The sequence below is a fragment of the Callithrix jacchus genome, chromosome 2 (assembly GCF_049354715.1).
Source record: "Callithrix jacchus isolate 240 chromosome 2, calJac240_pri, whole genome shotgun sequence".
NCBI lineage: Eukaryota > Metazoa > Chordata > Mammalia > Primates > Cebidae > Callithrix > Callithrix jacchus.
The window spans coordinates 106,716,739-106,736,895 of record NC_133503.1 but is presented as its reverse complement, the minus strand read 5'-3'; the positions used below and the strand labels follow the sequence as shown (position 1 = coordinate 106,736,895).

At 35.7% G+C, this 20,157-nt stretch overlaps 1 long non-coding RNA gene across 1 annotated transcript in view; it reads left to right on the top strand.

Annotated features, from left to right (window-relative positions):
• The window catches only part of LOC118151446 (uncharacterized), a 41,421-nt gene extending 21,747 nt beyond the window's left edge, over positions 1-19,674 (top strand). Inside the window, exon 3 of the long non-coding RNA XR_004739769.3 lies at positions 19,473-19,674. This is a non-coding gene — a long non-coding RNA (uncharacterized LOC118151446). The remainder of the gene's footprint in view (positions 1-19,472) is intronic.
• The last annotated feature ends 483 nt before the right edge of the window (positions 19,675-20,157 follow it).

The following is a 20,157-nucleotide window of genomic DNA, read 5'->3' as shown; positions in this document are numbered from 1 at the left end:
TCAGGGGAGGCCTCAGGGAACTTACAATCACGTCAGAAGGGAAACTCATTCATGAGAACTCCACCCCCATGATCCAGTCACCTCCCACCAGGTCCCACCTCCAAATTAGGGATTACAGTTCGACATGAGATTAAAGTGAAGACAGACATCCAAACCGTATCGTGAGGTTTCCAAAAGCCAAAGTCCCTTGAGAAGATTAAAATTGATGTCCTAGAAATAGAGAAGAATGGAAGTGGCTCTAAGAGAAAAACAAGATAGAGGAGGATTTTTTTTTTTAATGAGACGGAGTCTTACTCTGTTGTCAGACTCGAGTGCAGTGGTGCAATCTCGGCTCACTGCAACCTCCACCTCCTGGACTAAAGCAATTCTTCTGAGAGTAGCTGGGACCACAGTCACGTGCCACCACGCCTGGCTAATTTTTTTGTATTTTTAGTAGAGACGGAGTTTCACCATGTTGGCCAGGATGGTCTCAATCTCTTGACCTCGTGATCCACCTGCCTCAGCCTCCCAAAGTGCTGGGATTACAGGCATGAGGATTTTTTAAAAATATATATATTTAATTGTATTTTAGATTTTTGGATACATGTGAAGAACATGTAAGATTATTGCATAGGTACATACATGGTAATGTGGTTTGTTGACTTCCTCCCCATCACCTATATCCGGCATTTCTCCCCATGTTATTCCTCCCCAACTCCCCATACCCTGCTGTCCCTCCCCTAGTCCCCTAGTCCCCCCCACAGACCCTAGTGTGTGATACTCCCCTCCCTGTTTCCATGAATTCTCATTGTTCAACACCCACCTATGAGTGAGAACATGTGGTGTTTGATTTTCTGTTCTTGTGTCAGTTTGCTGAGAATGATTTCCAGGTTCATCCATTGTCCCTACAATGGACACAAACTCATCGTTTTTGATGACTGCATAGTATTCCATGGTGTATATGTGCCACATTTTCCCTGTCCAGTCAATGATAATTGATGGGCATTTGGGTTGGTTCCAGGTCTTTGCTATTGTAAACAGTGCTGCAACGAACATTCATGTGCATGTGTCCTTATAATAGAATGATTTATAATCCTTTGGATATATACCCAGGATTGGGTATTGCTGGGTCAAATGGAATTTCTATTTCTAGGTCCTTGAATTGCCACACTGTCTTCCACAATGGTTGAACTAATTTATAATTTACACTCCCACCAACAGTGTAAAAGTGTTCCTATTTCTCCACATCCTCTCCAGCATCTGTTGTCTCCAGATTTTTTAGTGATTGCCATTCTAACTGGCATGAGATGGTATCTCAATGTGGTTTTGATTTGCATTTCTCTAACAACCAATGAAGATGAACAGTTTTTCATATGTTTGTTGGCCTCATGAATGTATTCTTTTGTAAAGTGTCTGTTCATATCCTTTGCCCACTTTTGAATGGGTTTGTTTGTTTCTTTCTTGTAAATCTGTTTTAGTTCTTTGTAGATTCTGGATATTAGCCCTTTGTCAGATGCATAGATTGCAAAATTTTTTCCCATTCTGTTGGTTGCCAATTCACTCTAATAATTGTTTCTCTTGCTGTGCAGAAGCTGCGGAGTTTGGTTAGGTCCCATTTGTCTGTTTTGGCTTTTGTTGCCAATGCTTTTGGTGTTTTGGCCATGAAGTCCTTGCCTATGTCCTGAATGGTTTTGCCTAGATTTTCTTCTAGGGTTTTTATGGTGTTAGGTCTTATATTTAAGTCTTTAATCCATCTGGAGTTAATTTTAGTGTAAGGTGTCAGAAAGGGGTCCAGTTTCTGCTTTCTGCTCATGGCTAGCCAGTTTTCCCAACACCATTTATGAAACAGGGAATCCTTTCTCCATTGCTTGTTTTTGTCAGGTTTGTCAAAGAACAGAGGCCTTGGAGGTATCTACATCCATCTGATTTTTGAGGAGGATTTTTTGGTGGCTAAAGTGAGACCAGAAAAAGAAGAGAGATTTGTGGATCTCAGGAGAAGCAAGAACTTGCCATTTGCTTCCTGAGCAGGAATTAGTATTCTACGGCAGGGTCGGAAAATACATATAACCTATGGACCAAGCCCAGTCGGTTGACTGTGTTTTATAAATAAATTTTGTTGGAACACAGCTATGCCCTTTTATTTACATATTGTATGTAGCTGCTTTCACTCTACAATGGCAGAGTTGAGAAATTGCCATAGAGACCATATGGCTTGCACAAAGCCAGAAATATTTACTGTCTTGACCTTTAGAAAAAATGGTTACCAGCCTCCATTCTGTGGTGTTGCTGTCATCATATCTATTTTAGGTGAGGCTACTTTACATCAATCTGATACTCACAAATTATTTTCCTGTGTTGTGTGACTCTGTTAAAACTCATGTAGTATTCTAAGAGTCGTGGGTTAAGCTAATTCTTGAACAGATTTTTGTGGTTTAATATCATTTAAAAATTAGACTTTATTTTGATTTCTAGATATATGTCTTTCATTTGCTGAAAGTAAAACAAAATTAATTTTTCTAAGTACATGTACTTCATAATCGTTTATTTTTAATGCATATTTTAGAAACTGTAACTTTGTTTTTTTTTAGCATTGTCTATTGCATACCTCTTCTTTTCTGTCAAGCAATTATTACTGCCCCCCCACCCCAGTTTCACTGATTCACCCTCCTTTGCAACAATTTAAAATAGTGCCAAGGAAAGTTGCTTGTTCCTGTCTTGAATCTGTCAAGCTGTTAACTAGTTTCTTCTCAGGTGTCTGCTGAAGATGAAGCAGGTTTTCAACAACTGTTTCAGGGACTTTTTGGTGAGGTTTGCATCATTATTTTCAGCTACAAGAGGGTCCTGACCAAGAAGAGGTAATACTTTTGTTCCTTGTGCTCTAAATATTTTGCCAAATTGCCATCTTCATATAGATTAGTAACTCCACATTTATTTGGTACAGGCAACAGAGCCCATAGAATAATTTATGATCTAAATGGAGCTTGAAATAGCAGAATTGCCGTTAGTGGTTAAAAATTAATTTAGAAACCACTGTCCGTTAGTGTAATGATTTACCATTGTTTTTGATCCATGTTGTGGAACTTAAGAGTGTTAATTAAGAATTATGGTGTAGGCCAAATAGAATCTGGTAAAGTTTCATGTTGAAGCAAAGCAATCAGTTATTCAATTATTTTGAATCTAATAGACATTTTCATGTTTACAGATTAAGTTGTGATTGATACTATTTAATGTCAAGGATGTGAATCACACTAATACCACATACTATTCTATAATTTGTATTGTCTAAGAGATGAATATGTACATCTTTTGTGAATTTTAAAAACATTAACAAGAAAAATATACCAAGTTAGAAGCACTTGAATAGATTCAGGATTGAAGTAAGCTTTAAAGAGGATAATTTTGTAAATCAGAAAAAGGGTGGTGATTTTTAAGGGTTGGACTGATTTGAAGAGGTATCAAATAAACAAAAATTAATAACGATGAAAACGTGAAGATTCATAGGGTGTTTAAAAAATGTGGTCTGTCTCAGAACAGTGTATCCCTGAAGCAAAGCTCAAAAATGTTTCCCCTAGGGAGCTACCTGAAAATTCCTACTAAAAGCGGTGATGGTGAAGATAATGGCCATTAATATTTTACAGCATTTTCCAGATTATGATGCCAGTTCTCAAAATGTAGCTCATTTGATTTTGATGGTAGCTCTGTAAGGTATCTCGATTCTCTGAATTTCTTTAATTATATTTGCCTCTGTTTCTCTCAGTGGTGCTTTATCAAGGATGTATGTCCGTGTCACGTAGGATTCCAATTCAGGAAGTACATCTGAGATTTAGGCTCCCCTACCTTTTTAAAATCCCCTTCCTAGGTGATTCTAACACATAACATCAGTATAACTTGTATAACAATTTAATATGCTGCCTTGCTTATATTTGTTTTCAAGTTTGATTTTTCGAGCTAGGCAGCAATTATTTAATGATTTATATATAATTATTTAATGAATTATAAGGTTATCCAAAACAAAACAGTTTCATAAAATAAGAGTTCTTTATTTTACATATACAGAAGCATATCACTTAGAAATTAAAACTTGGCAGTAAAATATTTTTTTAAATCTCATTTGACAAGAATTGAATTCGCTCCAGTTAATTTAACCACTCTTTTAAAAGTAGTAGGTAGACAGCATTGTATTAGCTGACGCAATGGCTTCCGAGCTGAGTAAAACATCATTCTTGCTTTCAAAGAGCTTGCAATGCAAGAGGTGAGATAAAACAAAGCAGAATATTGTTACAAGAAGACATTCTCTAGTTAAATGAGAATTATTACAGTGAGCATAATTAGGCTGTCAATGACCAAAGAAATCAGAATGCAGCACCTGATACCCAAAATCCATTGCATGATTGGTAACATTCTTCTGAAGCCTGTTGAAGAGGTATGATCTCTCCCTCTCCTCTAATGTGTTGGAAATCAGGAGAGTCTGCCTGTAGTGGGAGACGAGCAGACACACTAAAAACTGAAAAATACAATGGTGTGTAAGGAAAGTGCAGATTACAAATGAAGAGAGGGTCTGAGGCAAGTTTAGGAGACAAATGAGAGTTAAAAGACAAGAACAAGTTGATTGAAAATGGGACAAAATTTGTGACTAACTCTGCCCAGGTTTATGTGTACTCCCAGAAAATGTTTGTAGTCAGGAGCCTAGGTGCATTTAAAAGGGTTGTGACAGGTGGCAACTTAGAAAGAAGTACCAAAATGGTATTATGTATGGTTAGTTGGATAATGATAAATAAAAGTTATTTTGCAAATAGGTAAAGAAATCCTTGAAGTGAAAATTGTCCATCAGTCTCAAAAATTGCACTCTCTCTCTAGTAATTAATTCAGGAGGGGTAGATACTTTACCGTTATGCATCATGCTGGATGACTATCATGATGATGTTGTCTACTTTTACCATCTAACAAAAGCTTGTCATGCAGTTTTTTTTCCCCAGCGAGGAAATCTCTGTCAGTTTTGCTAAAACATAGATTTATTGTCTGACATTTTTTTTCAGGCTTTCACTTTATGAGACTGCCTGCGGTTTTGCTCCTAATAAGAACCCATTTTTGTTACTATCTTTTTAGATAAGTGGCACCCTATTTTAACTACGAGCCAAAGACAGTACCACATTATTAGATTTTTTTTTTTTTTTTTTGAGGAAAATTCAACTTGTAAAGGAAGGTAGAATCATACCTTGATGAAGAAAGTCTAGGAAGGCAGTATGCTTTTGTAAGTGCTTAGCCTTTCCACTATATATGTTGGGCATCTGGATTTACTGTTTCAATTAGTAATTATTAAGTGCTTATTATAGGCCAGGCAGTATTCTTGATGTTAACAGAACATGGTGAATAAGCCAGGCAAAAATCCCAAGCCGATATGGTTTGGATCTTTATCTTCACCCAAATCCCTTGTTGAATGGTAAGCCCGAGTGTTGGAGATGGGCCCTGGTGAAAAGTGACTGGATCATGGGGGTGACTCTCAAATGAATAGTTCAGCACCATCCCCTTGAAGCTGTGCTTGCCATGGTGCATGAGTCCTCATGAGATCTGGTTGTTTAAAGTGTGTAGTACCTCCCAATTATTTTTCTCTTACTCCTGCTCTTGCCATGTCAGTTGCCTGCTTCTGCTTTGCCTTCTACCATAAGTAAAACCTCCCTAAGATCTCCCCAGAAGCAGATGCTGACGTGCTGGTAAACCACTTTCTTATAGATTACCCAGTCTCAGGTATTTTTTATAGTAATACAAAAATGGACTAGTGCGCAAGCTAAACGTATTTATTAAACAAGGAGACAAGTACATGAACAACATAACAATTGCTAAAAGAAATCAAAACCAAGGGATGGGACAGAAAGTAATGTGACATCTACTGAAGCTCTAGGGGTCTGAATTTTTTAAGCAGTGTGAACCATACCACAGAAAATCAACAGCTGGATAGAAAGAGCAAGGTTATGGGTGGGAAGACTTATTAGACATTTCCCAATATTGACTCTACAGAAGTGTTCATGTAAGCCAACTTTAAACAAAATCCATGAATCATTAAGCAAGTATTATTATTATTACTTGACAGTTCTATCACTGCTTTTCTAAAAACAAAGGCAATTTCTCAACTGTAAAAAGCCAAGTTGGCCGGGCACGGTGGCTCAAGCCTGTAATCCCAGCACTTTGGGAGGCCGAGGCAGGTGGGTCACGAGGTCAAGAGATTGAGACCATCCTGGTCAACATGGTGAAACCCCATCTCTACTAAAAATACAAAAAAATTAGCTGGGCATTGTGGCACGTGCCTGTAATCACAGCTACTCAGGAGGCTGAGGCAGGAGAATTGCCTGAACCCAGGAGGCGGAGGTTGCGGTGAGCCCAGATCGCGCCATTGCACTCCAGCCTGGGTAACAAGAGCAAAACTCCGTCTCAAAAAAAAAAAAGCCAAATAATTAATATTGTTCTTACATTTAGTTCCTTTCTATTTTCTGGGGGCGGGGGGGGGGGGGGGGCGGGGCGGAGAATTTCAAAAGCAAGTGAGGACATTGCATAGAAAATCATTTAAATCTCTAATTTCCATAATACCTCCAGGAAGGAATACAGACCACTGATAATTTGGTACTTTCTAGGAGTTAGAGTCAACCTGAAAATCAAGAATCCTAATAGCAGTTGTTTTATTTATGATTTTTTTTGCACTATTTGGAATTTAGGTTTGGACAAAAATATCTTATCCCATGTAGATTCTGAGCATTCCATTATAGAAGATGGTCTTAAGTTACAAATATCTTGACCTAGGTATCATAGCTTATATAGATAAAATTGAAAGCACTTAGCACTAACCAAGTACTTAACTGCTGCATAGAAATATTTTATTAATCCAGTCATTCTTAATTATACATTCTTGATCTAAAATCATATAGATTTATTGGTTTATGATTTGAAACACTTTGCCAAATTTATATGTGTATAATTTTAAATACATATAATTTCACATACACACACATACATACACATACATACTGCACATATTTTTACTTAGTTCCTTCAGGTTTCAAAGCAGTATTACCCCAATTTGGCAGATGAGGAAACGAAAGCTCAAACCTTTCAAGTGTCTTGAACATGTTTACAGCAAAACTAGGCCTTTAACTCACTATTTCTGATTCCAAAGTCCATCGTTATTCACTCTGCCATGCTGAATTTGGAAATGTTGATGAAAAATAAAGGCTTTTATTGTTTTGTTTCCTGCTTTTGGTAATCAGATGAAAAGTATATGTTTTCAGGGGAGAAAATTTTACTTATTCTATATACACAACAAACAACTTTTTAGACTCTGGAAGTGTCTAGTCACAAAAAATTGGCACCCAGAAAGCAAAATGATTTTATTTTATACAAACTATTTTATTTTATATAAATTATTGAAGCAGAATTTCCAAATCGTTGTTGGAAATGTTTTGTTAATCTTGTATAATTATTGTGGGATATAAAGTTAATGAATGTGAATGCCCAGGATGTTTCAGGATGTGTTGCAGGAAACACTGTATAGCAGTTTACCATATTTATTCCAGTCCCATTTCACAGACAAAGAAGCTGAGGTACAAAAAATTTAATTTATGCAAATGAAGAGCTCAGCTCACCTGCCTCTGAAGTGTCAGCCAGCTGTGCTGCTCTAACCTCTTACCTCCTTTGCAGTTAAAAAAAATTCACATTCTTTATAAATGAACAGAGTAATTATTCACTCTTTCAGATGAGACTACTTCTTACCTGGTTCTAATAGTGAGGTTTATCCTGAATATGGTAAAATCTAGATTCTTCTTTTATAGCTATAAACTTTAATAAATGTTATGTATCATTTTTAAAATTCTTTCCCAGGAAATTTTGGAATATTTCAGGCCATTGGAAACATTTAGTTAACTGAAGCTTATTATGTGGAAACTTTAAAGATTAAATGCCTTTCTTACTGTTTATCATCCAATATACTATTATACTGAAACAAAGTATTTGCAATTGCATAAAATAGAACCACTGGCTTTGACAAAGATTAATTCCTGTACAGGGACCTGTAGGTCAGGATGAACTTCATCCTGATTCTCACTTCTAATTGATTCATAAGTGGGATGGGCTTTTTATTTATATTGCAGTGTAATAACTCTCTGATAGGGATGATGGTAGTGAGTTTTGAAGCATTGTGCTATAGTTCATCACTCTGATTTCTGCTTTCAAAATCATTTCCATTTCTAGTACTAGAAATGTTTTACTTTAAACAAAAATTTTGAGTTCCCAGCAGGCTTCATATGCATTGATTTGGTAATCCATATACTCAGTGCATGATTTTAAATTGTATTCATTACTGGAGCCTGTATTCTCAGCAACTAGATAGGTGGTCACCAAGAAAGCTAGCCACTAAAATGGCTGACTCAGAACAACTCAAATTGCATATCACTTTCAGATACTGTAGTACATTAAAAAGCATTGTTCTTATCAGTTCTTATGAGCTAAAGAAACAATGTGTTTTTTGTTTGTTTATTTGTTTTTCATTTGTATATTTTAAATAAGAAAATGTTTAGGAAAAGAAATGAAGCCACAGAGATCAACCCTGCTTTTATTTAAGTAAAATGAATATCCTGTTATAAAAAAGGAATATTTCAATCTTGTTGAAGAGGTAAATGAGAAACGATGATTCACCGTCAAGATGTATCTTGCACATTTGATGGAAAATTACTGAAGAGAAGCAGTCACATTTCAGTGTCTCAGACCTGTTAGGAAATGAGAGCAGTTTCTCTCTGCGGAATTGTTACTGTGAAAAACAGGCTGCCTTGTAACACTGAGGCGCTTGATTTCAAGTCCGAGTTTATATTGGGCCTTCAACAAGGTGTGGAATGGTAATAGGATGTGGTGTTTTGATATAAGGCAGTTTATAAGTCTGATCCGTAAAAGCTCAAACATTCTGCTGAGAATTCTCTGCTCTGATTTTTCTCAGGTAAAAAGTGTAAGGGGGACAGTGTTAGACACTCAAAGTTGTCAAACAAATATTAAGCAATTATTACTTTATGAGCACATTTTCTGAGTGTCTCTGCTATGGTATATCTTTGGCAAGCTTAAATTGCTGAAAAAAATCATAGATATACTGATACGCATGATAACTTCAGAATAGTATAAACCATCTTTAATTATCTTAGAATACAGCTGTCTTACTCATGTTGTTTTCAGAAATGTTTAAGACCAATGATAATAAAACCCAGGCTCCTGGGATTTTCTTTTCACTGGGTAAGATTTCTGGAAAATCCTAATTTATCTGATTTGATGTCTGTGAGAAAGTAATTTCCAGCCTACAACTAGTTCTCTTACAGATATTTTTGTTGTCTTACAAAATTCTGTGTTTTATAGTCTCTAATTACCGTTTTACTGACATGTTAGTAAAGACCTATAGTGATCACATTTGTCTCAGGCATGCTTGCTTTGGCAGACCCCACTTATCAAATAGAGTCTAATTCTAATGCAGGTATTTGAATCATCACATCACATATATATTTTTGATAAAAAATTTTAAGATAATTTTATTTTAATAGAATTAGTTATTTCTTTTGCTCTGGAGATTTAAATTTTATTATGTTTGTATGTGAATTGAGTCACAGATGACATAACATTTTTGCAGATATTACTCGAATATCTCATTAATTTTAAATTTTGTTGCCAATGATATATAATTATTTTCATGTCCTTGGAAAGCTCAAAGAGTCTCCTATCTGTGTTTGTAATACCCAATATAAAAGATGACCCTAATTGTGCGAAGCTAGTCTAAACTATTGCTATTCTATGCAAACATGTAAGACAGCCTCTGCAATGCTAGTTTCATGGTCCTTATGGAAAAGTTGATAAGTGTTTGATTCCACTTTTGTAAGAAGTAATGTTGAAATGCTTAGGCCACTTGAGACAAAATGCTGTCACCTTGAGGATAGTGTAACTGACAGGATCAGTGTTGTAAATCCCATGTGAAATTGCTACTTAATAGGGAACAAGTATCATTTTGATACCAGCTTTCAATCTAATAGATAAAATGATCATTGGTTAATCATGCATTCACACACATTGGTTAATCACACACGCATATACTCTTATGTATATGTAACCTTTTCAAGCTAATTATATTATATACCCCTTTATAAACAGGAGACAGAAGGCTTTCTTATCCCCACCTTACCACACTGTAGACACAGCAGATTAAAAAAAGAAAATAAAAGGTTGAACCTTGTGGATCAAAGATGAGGCAGGTGATATAAAATGGATTAAAGTCAAAATGAAGATAAATTGCTGAAAGCAAACAAAGACATGAGAAAATGCAAAAAGCTTTCAAGGTTAAATAGAGTGATAATCTCAAAAGCCAAATGAATTTAAAAGTTCTTTTCGGTTTTATCACAATCTTTCACAAATAAGACGTTAAAGAGATACCTGGGTAAATGTGATGAGCTGCTGCAGTAGTTCACCACAGGAATATCATATCTATCATCTAATTCCTTTTTTCTCGCAATTTTTCTCCCATGTAAAATGAAATAAAACCTCAGTTTGAGACAATTTTAATGGATTATTAATATTTGGGTCATCTCATTACAATGCATGTTTAATTTTAATTTAAATCATTGGTTCTGTCAAATGTAGATGCCATTTATTAATTTCAGAAAGAATGTTTAAGTTGTCTAAAAGTGGCTAACATCCTAGTATAGAGTTCTGTGCCAATATGGCAGGGTTTTTAAGTTTAATGTCTACATAGAACTACTAGTTTTATTGTGGCATTAGCTAAAATTTTCTTCTTTTCATGTTATTTTATACAGTTTCTGATGGCTTTTGGGTCTTGTGGCTTGGTCCCTCAGCAGCTTACCAGCCAGCAGTCCTTTGTTTTGTATCCTAGATTATTTGGTGGATTATCAAGACAGTGACCAACTGTATTAGAAAGAAAAGCTATAAGCAAAATTATGGGAGTCTCTTAAAGCCCATAAAATGAGTGAAAAGACTTTCGATCACATGTAATATTTAGGAAATATCCTGGTAAAATTTTAGTTGTTTAAGAAATGACAAGTGCATACTACATCAAGCCTTGGCCACTGACTCAAATTTTATGTTGGTGTTGAGTATTTCTAGTTTTCAACAATGCTAAGCTTGGTTTTTTTAAAAAATAGGAAAATTGGGAAGGGGATTATAATACAACTTAATTTAACTAATAAAACTTTAAAAAGTTACAAAACTCTTCCTTTGGTTTCAAAGAGAAGTTATAAATTGTGCTGGCATTATTTGATTTTTTAATAGAAAAATTACTATGTGGGAATTTTATAGTTTAATGATATCATGGATTAGAAAAATATTATAACCAAAATTAGAGTCTGTGGAAAACAGAATGAATAATTTAGTTATTCCAGAGCTGAGACATGAATCTTGTTTCCAAATCGAACGTACAGTTATTAACATGGAGAATAAAGGAAAATAATTCATGTTAAAATGATTGTCAAAATTCAGATAGTACACATTCATGAAAGACAGACCATTTTAGTCATCTCTTTATGTGTGAGAAATGACCAAACCCTTTTACCTAATTAAGGTAAAAAATCAAATCTAGAAGAAATATGAATGTATATGGGAGCCCACCATTTTTTAAAATATGGGAATAAGGCCAGAAAATTGTTAGGTAATAGTGATTGCTGTCCTGTGGTGGAGCTGGGAAATAATTTCTAGACAATCATACTAGTCCTGCTCTGAGAAAACACAATATATATTTAGCATGGGTGGTGTGGGGAAAGGGAAAGATCAGTGAAGATTGTAGATGATAAGAATGAAGCTGAACTCTTACTCTGGATCAATTAGAAGTGGCAGGGTTTGGATTTAGGAATTTTCAGATAATTTATAACAGTCTTTCTCAGTGTGCTACTTGGCTCCTTGGAGTACTTAATATGAAATTAGAAGGTAAATGGGCACAGCGTTAAATAAAACTGAGCCACACAGAAAGAGAAGCGCCCATTTGTAATTTTTTCTTCTAATTAGTGTGCGGAAAAAAACAAGTCAATGTGTTGCTAATATGTACTTAAGAGCTCTCTAGCATGTGTCGATCTCTCTATTTAATAATTAGAGAGCAGGCCTTGGCAAGCAACTGTATCTAGCCAGATGTTTTGATATATTTTATGACACATGATATTGATTTTTCCCTTACAATAGTGATAGGAAGCTTTTATCTTAAAATAAATTTATTTAAGTAGAAGTAGTGATTCCATTTAAACTAAAATATTAAGTACATAAGCATCTAGGCTTTAAAGACACCAGTCATGACTGCAGTATGCCAATGAAGGGAGTTTGATCAACATTGATCTTGGAAAGATATTTCAAACCCTCTTTTATTTATGAAAGATTCTAGAGGAGTTTGGTCAAGCACTACCTGTACCTCTCTACCTTTTAAATGATAAGAACTCTATTCATTGGGAAGGGATGCAAACCCCTCCTTGTCCAATTCTAGAAAAAACAATTGAAAAAATGGTAGCTTGGATAGACTATGGATTTGTGAAGTCAAATGGACCACTCCTAAAATGAAAAAGAAACTTAATACTGTCTTCACCACCAGACACTTATACTTAGTGACTGTGCAAATTTGTTTGCAATAGTAACATTTATAGTGTGAAAATAAAGAAAACAATGGTTTCTTCATTGATTTTTTTACATATACAGTTTATTATACAGCTTGGGCATTGGAAAATAAACTATATTTGATTAACATAGTTGCATAAAAAATAGCTAAAACGTGAAATCTTAAACACCAACCATAGACACATTCCCTGATCGTTAGTAAATCGTAACATAAGCATCTGTAAAACATGTTGCACTGAGGAGGCAGTGATTCTTGAATGGTCTGGGATGTATTTGGCAGGAGTTAACTTCCCTACTCTGACTCTTGTTTGCACTTTTCTTACCAGACCAGGGTCATCTAAGAAATTAATACTCAGCAAGTTTTATGACTTTTCAGCAACTCATAAATTTAGAAGTTGCTGCTTAAGTGGACAGGGAATGGGAATGGATTATTTTATGGAGTCTTTGAGGCCTCTAATAACTTTCTGTAAAGATTATTTGATATATTAAGAGAGCTTTTGCACTGCTGATTTATTTATTGCGTATTTTTTGCCCTCTGCACCATAGGCATAAAAAAATTACCTGAGTCCTAACTAAATTTAGAAATAGCTGTGTTGAGTATGGGGTATGGAAAAAAGCTAAGTTGGGTAACAGGTATATAAGACTACCAAAAGGAAATATTTCTATATCTATTGGACTTTTATGGTAAAATACTATTCCAAAGAAGATTTCCACGGGTTATAAGGCAGAATTGGCCATTTTCATGTTCTTGCTCACCCTGACCCTGAAATTCCTTTCTCTTCTCTGCACTTTATGATTTTTCTTTTTTAACTTTACCCATTTGTTTTTGTATTACAATTAGTAAAGTACACATGTCTTTTTTAAAAAAATAGGTTTCGTATCTATTTAGCAAAAGTTGAAGTTATTCAGTTTTGTCATTTGCTGCCTGAGTGTCCTTGGAAAGGTTGTGCAGTCTTTTTGTCTCCGTTTCTCCAGCTATAAAATGGGGTAATACAAGCCGGGCGCGGTTGCTCAAGCCTGTAATCCCAGCACTTTGGGAGGCCGAGGCGGGTGGATCACGAGGTCAAGAGTTGGAGACCATCCTGATCAACATGGTGAAACCCCGTCTCTACTAAAAATACAAAAAATTAGCTGGGCATGGTGGCGCGTGCCTGTAATCCCAGCTACTCAGGAGGCTGAGGCAGGAGAAATGCCTGAACCCAGGAGGCGGAGGTTGCAGTGAGCCGAGATGGCGCCATTGCACTCCAACCTGGGTAACAAGAGCGAAACTCCGTCTCAAAAAAAAAAAAAAAAAAAAAAAAAATGGGGTAATACAGTACTTATATCTAAGAATCGTTGTTAAGATTGAGTGAAATCATTTGTGTAGACACTTAGAACAACGCCTAGAGCCATATATAGGAAAGAATAAAACACCTTTAGATATTTAATTTTGGTGGTTGTATCCCAGTACTTTTTTCAAGAAATACACAAAAGAATGATAGATTCCCATAATGAAAAAAAAAAAAAAACAAAAAACCAAAACTCTGAAATCCAGGACTCTTGATTTTCATCTTGTTTCTGTCAATGTTTGTGTAAACTTAGCTGATCCAGAAGATTTCCTGTGCTATAGTTTCCTCATTTAAAAATGTACTTATTTGAACTTGATGTCTCTTGAACTTCCAGTCTAAAAGTTCTATGATTATTATGATATTTTCTGTCAATGGAAGGAAATTTTAAAAATATAAATCAATGTGTTAATATTTTCTTCATATGATATACTGGGTTTACAGTTCAATATTAAGGTCTTATTGAAATCACTGTAATGAAATGATCTTTTAATCTGTACAAATCTCATTTAAATGAGTAAAAGTAAGATGCATACTTATTATATAGAATTTATTTTGCATCTATTTAGCAAAAGTTCAAGCTAAACAGATCATTTATCAGATGAGCTTATCTGATGAGACCAGATATTAGTACAACTGAATAAGATGCCTCAAAATTTAATGCATGAGTCATATTTCCAGAAAAAAGTTTAGCTAATGCTTTGGTAACTTCTTTCTATAAGATAATGCTTTAAAATACTTTTATATGGATGATCGCTGAATACTTAATTTATTATTCTGAAATTCTCTCCTTGACCCAGGTTTTAAGGAAAATTGACATTTAAATCTTAGTGACTGGAAAGTGGAACTGACCCATTACAGTGGGTTGTTCTTAAAGCTTGGGATTAGAAGAGATTACCATGGATCCTTCCTGGTTGTGAATCACATCACAACACACGAATGATTCAATCTTCTCTTTACTTCAAATACCTAGCAAGTATAACCCTTTTCTTTCCCCTCTGTTGAGTTTTCACAGGTAACGTTTAGTGCTATCTCTCATTCCTGTCCCTCTGTCCATCCACTGCAAACCATTGCAATCTGATTTCTCTCCACTTCGTTGAAAGTGCTTTGGCAAAGGATGATGACTTCAAAATTGTTAAGTCCAACAAGATACTTTTATACCTTTTTTTACTCTGCTGCTTTAGACATTATTGCTACATTCTCCTTCTTTAAACTTATAAAACAGTAAACATACTTCTTCTGTGTCAATATCCTTACCTTGTTCTTTTCCTCTCTCACTGATTGGTTCTTATTTGAGAGTTTTCATTATCTTTTATACCTTAATTTCATCCATTCTTACACACTTAAGCAGAAAATCTTTGAGCTCTATTTTCAAAATGTATCCAGGATACTACATTTTTTTTTACCACTCTAAACTGTAATAATTGTTTTCTTAAATAATAGTGTAGCTTCCTAATTCATTTTTCTGTTTTTTTTTTCCCTTGCCCCATAAGTAGGTTCTGCAGATAGCCAGAGTAGGTCTATTATAACTTAAATCATATTACTTTTCCAATCTAAACTTCTAATGGTTTCTAATATTATTCAGAGTGAAAGCTGAAGTTCACATAATGGCCATTAAGGCTCTACTTGATTTGGCCCCTTGTTATCTCCCTGATATCACTTCCTTCCACTCTTCTTCCTGATTAATATTCTTCATTTGTATCAGTTCCTTATTGTTCCTCAAACATACTGCTTAGACTCTACCTCAGGGCTTTCGAATTTGCTGTTTCTTCTTAACAGAAAACTATTTCCTAAAACATTCATGTGATGCACCGTCTCACTTAAGATCTCTGCTCAAAAAAAATCTTAAAATTGTGGAACTTCCAGGCCACTCTCTATGAAATAATGCTACCTGCTTCCTCCTTTCCTTTTTTGATTTTTCTCATCTTATTATACTATTAATAACTGCCAAATACTTAATCTTGATTTTTCTTCTAAGCTTCTTGATAAACATTTCCACTTAATTATCCCATAGATACCATGAATGCACATGTCCAAACCTGAAGCTCATTGGAAATGCCGGAAATACCCAACTGTTTGTAACCTGGACAAAACCTGTGATTTCATGCTTCTATCCAATTACTCATATTAATTTTTCACCTGTAATACTCTTGCTCACCTGCTCATTTTTACTCACGCTACAAGATCAGATTACATTTCTTCTCGCAGCCTTTTATTAATGTAATTCCCACCCACCAAGTGGTTATTTGTTCCTCCTCTGCTTCCATAACACCTTAAGCTTATCTTTAACCACTGTATGTATTGAATTATAGTGATATGTTTCCTTTAGTTATCTCTCTTCTCTAATAAACTGTAATCTCCTTAAGGATAGAGACTACGCTGTACATATTTTTCTATTCTTAGTACCTCAGTATTGGCAGCGTGGAAGGAACTCTAGGAATCTGTGTTAAACTGATCAGAGTTAAGGTTCCTTAAAGAATGACAGAATGTGGAGGAGCCTTATTAGCCAAAGAGTAAAGAAGAGAGGAGAAACAGTAAGAAAGGAACTTTGTGACTGAGTCTGACTCATCAGGATTAATCTTCATACAATTCCAAAAATTTGAGGACTTGGATATTGGAGGTGGGAGTAGGGGTGGAATAGGGTTGGCGGGGCAGTTCTGCCATTGGCTATGGATATTTTGAGAGAGAAAAGATAATAGAGGTAGAAAAACTGAGCTTTATTCTTTTAGCAGCTTCACAACACAGCACCAGTTGTCTGACTCAGCTTTAACTGTCCTGTTGGGTGGTGGGGGAAGGATCAATCACACAACAGTAAATTCTCGGGAGACCCAGAGTCATCTTGTTAAGAGAAGGAAAGTAGAGAGAAACATCTTGTTTCAGAGAAACACCATGAATAAACACTTTAAAGAACAACACTTGATATATTTTCAACATACAGATAATTGGATAATATGCTTCGTTCGATGCATGGTTCTTTTCTTATCCTTTTCTGACTAATGGCAATTAAGATGTTGAATTGAAATGTATAGTAGAAAATTCAGTGGTTGTTGCCATGGCTAGTAATTACAGAGTCAGAATAGAAATCTCCTGATTCCAAATATTTGGTTTTAAATTTCTCGTTTCTTTAGAAAGAAATGAGTTCAAAGACATGTATTCAAGTGCTGGCTTCTTTTCCTATGACCAGTCAGACCAATTTTCTTGGATTCAGTTTCTTGATCTTTAAAATGAGAGTAATAATGTTTGTTCTACAAAGCTCCCAGGGCTGTTGTGAAGCTCCAATAAAAGCTACAAAGGGAAGAGGTACTGTTTTTAAGGTAATCATAAAAATAGGAGGCCATCTTATTGGTAGATATTAAATCAGTTTCATTTAAATTATATTATTTGATGTTTGGTGTCTTAAAATGACAAACAATATTTAATTTATCCAAGTTAATGTTATTTTGCTATTGTTACTTACAGAATGACTAATATACTGGATAAATTGATTATGACTGAATTGGAACCTGCCTCTAAAACAGTGTCTGCAGGGCCCACACTCAAAAGCCAGTTTGTTACAGATGAGCACATGATCTTTTGTTTCTGCTGGTGGCTTATGCTTCCTGAATGAATTCCAAAAAGAAATCATGTTATATTGATTTCCTATCTGTAGTAGGTTGTTGTGTAGCCAGCTTGGAAGGTATACATGATTGTACCAATTAGTAATATTTGTTAGAGGAAGCAGAATATCTTTATAATAAGTACTTTGCAATTGTTTTTATTTTTTTCAGAAAAACAAATGCTGTGAAAACCTTAATTAGCAATATTAAGAGAATATTTAATGTGGCCCTCCAGTAGATAATTGGAAGTAAGACAAAGTAGAGTCCCTCCTGTTTCCACCATTGATTCCCAATCCTATGTATTCTTCATATGGGAAGACCATATAGGTCACTGATTTAATGCATGCGCTGTGTCCTGAAGTATGCATCATTTTCTTGTAGGCTATTGCTTTTAAGGTAGTGCTTCGGTTTTATCTTCAGTAGGATGTTCCAGTGTTCTGTGAGGCCTGATGCTTCCGGATGGTATACTTCTTTCTCTTGAAAGCGCATATGTTAGTCAGGTGCTATATATTGTATGGAATTCCATGCTTGCAGAATGAACAATCTATAAATCTTCAAATAGTGGTACTGGTTGAAGCACTGTGAGAAGGACTGGCTGGCCTCTGCTCTGTAAAGTTATGAAAACTTTATCTGGTATATATATTTATCCCTATGAGGATTAACTATTGGTGCTTTCAGGATGAAGAGACCCATTATGTCCAGCTGGCCAAGGCTGTCTGGTTGGTTTCCTCAAAGACTAGTGCCATATTATAAAAATCAGTATTTGCTTTTGTTGCTGGCAGATTGCATATTTAAAAGCAGTGACCACTCCCTTCATGTGTACACAGTGTTGTTTCTAGGATGGTCAATGATGAATCCTAGTTAACCTAAACTGACTGAGTTGTTTTCTCTACTTACTTGTTTAGTTCCTCTTCTGTGGTGGGTGCTTTCAGTGAGTGTTATTAATTATATTACTTCCCCCTTATCCACAAAGGATAAGTTCCAGGGCCCCAGTCGATACCTGTGGATAGTACTAAACCCTATATATACCATGTTTTTTCATGTGTATGTGTGTGTACACACACACACACACACTCACACACACATATATATACACACACACACACCCCTCTGATAAAATTTAACGTATATGTTAGGTGTGGGAAGAATTTAGGAACACTAACTAATGATAAAATAAAAGAATTATAACAATATTCCAGGATGACTTCCCTTGTGCTTTGGGGCCATTATTCAGTAAAATAAGGGTTACTTGAATACAAGCACTGTGGTACTGTGTAATCTAATAACCGAGAAAGCTGCAAAATGACTAATGGGAAGGTAGCATAGACAATACAGACCTGCTGGACAAAGGGATGATTCATGTCCTGGGTGAGACTAAGCAGGGTAATGAGGGTTTCGTGATGCAATTTAAACTTGTGAATTGTTTAGTTCTAGAATTTACTATTTATGATTCCCAAACTGCTGTTGACCATGAGTAACTGAAACCATGAGTAACTTTCACATGGAAAGTGAAACTATGGATAGGGGGAGAGTACTATGGCTAACAAAGATTGCCAAATCCTCTCCTTGAACAAAAGAAACAACTATAAAGCTGCATGAACTTATAAAATCAACCCTTTCCACACTGTACGTTGAGGAACAGAATGCAGCAATCTGAGAAACACTTGTGCTTGAAAAATTCATGAAATATGGGTAAAAGTTCTCAAGGTCTATTTGTATGATGACAAAGGGTGATAGAATTAATATAGCTCTGAGGCAAGACTATAAATGAATATCATTGTTTGTCCCACATGAATGCCATACTGCTTCTGATCTTCTTACATGTTTAGTATAGAAAAACAATGCATTATGAACTCACTAGATATCTGAGGTTCCTTAACTATTGTTATCATTAACCTTTTGCATGGTACCATTACAGCTTAGTAATTACCAGCCAGCTTTGCTGTTCTTGCAGGCATTGGCACCTCTCATCACTTCCTCCCTTTATATCCTTCAAATGTATGAAGTGTTGCATTGCAAAGGACTTTGCCCTCTGCTGAGACATTTTCCCAGATAATCAGCAGCAAAATCTTCAAAAATTTGGCCTCCATTTTGTGGAAGCAGCTATCCATATGCCATATTCTACTGAGGATGGAGTCTTCTTTGCCAGCAGGGAGGTAAGTGAGTCATTCTCCAAACTCTTTCTTTCTGGCTGTTGTACCACCTATTTCAGTTCAGGTCCTCCAAGAGGCAGACATCAAGACAGTATTATGTGTGCAAGAGATTTATTGGGGAAGAAGCCCATGAACTATTTAGGGGAGATGAAGGAGGGTGAGAAAGTATGAGAGGTAGGGAGAAACCTTAGGCCATAATGCATCTGTGACACCTGTAAAAAACAGAAATCAGTAAGGAGGATGAGAGAGGAAAAGCTGTGGACTAAAGTTCTGAGAGAGTTCTGTCTAGGCTGATGGGAAGTCTTAGAGCAAAGATTGCTTATTAGAAGAGTCTTCCAATTGCTGTGAGCTGAGATTGCACCACTGCACTCCATCCTGGTGCCTGGTGGCAGAGCAAGACTCTGTCTCAAAAAAAAAAAAAAAAAAAAAAAAAAGAGAGAAGAAGAGTCCTCCATGAGAGACAAATGGTCAGGACCTAGCACCTTC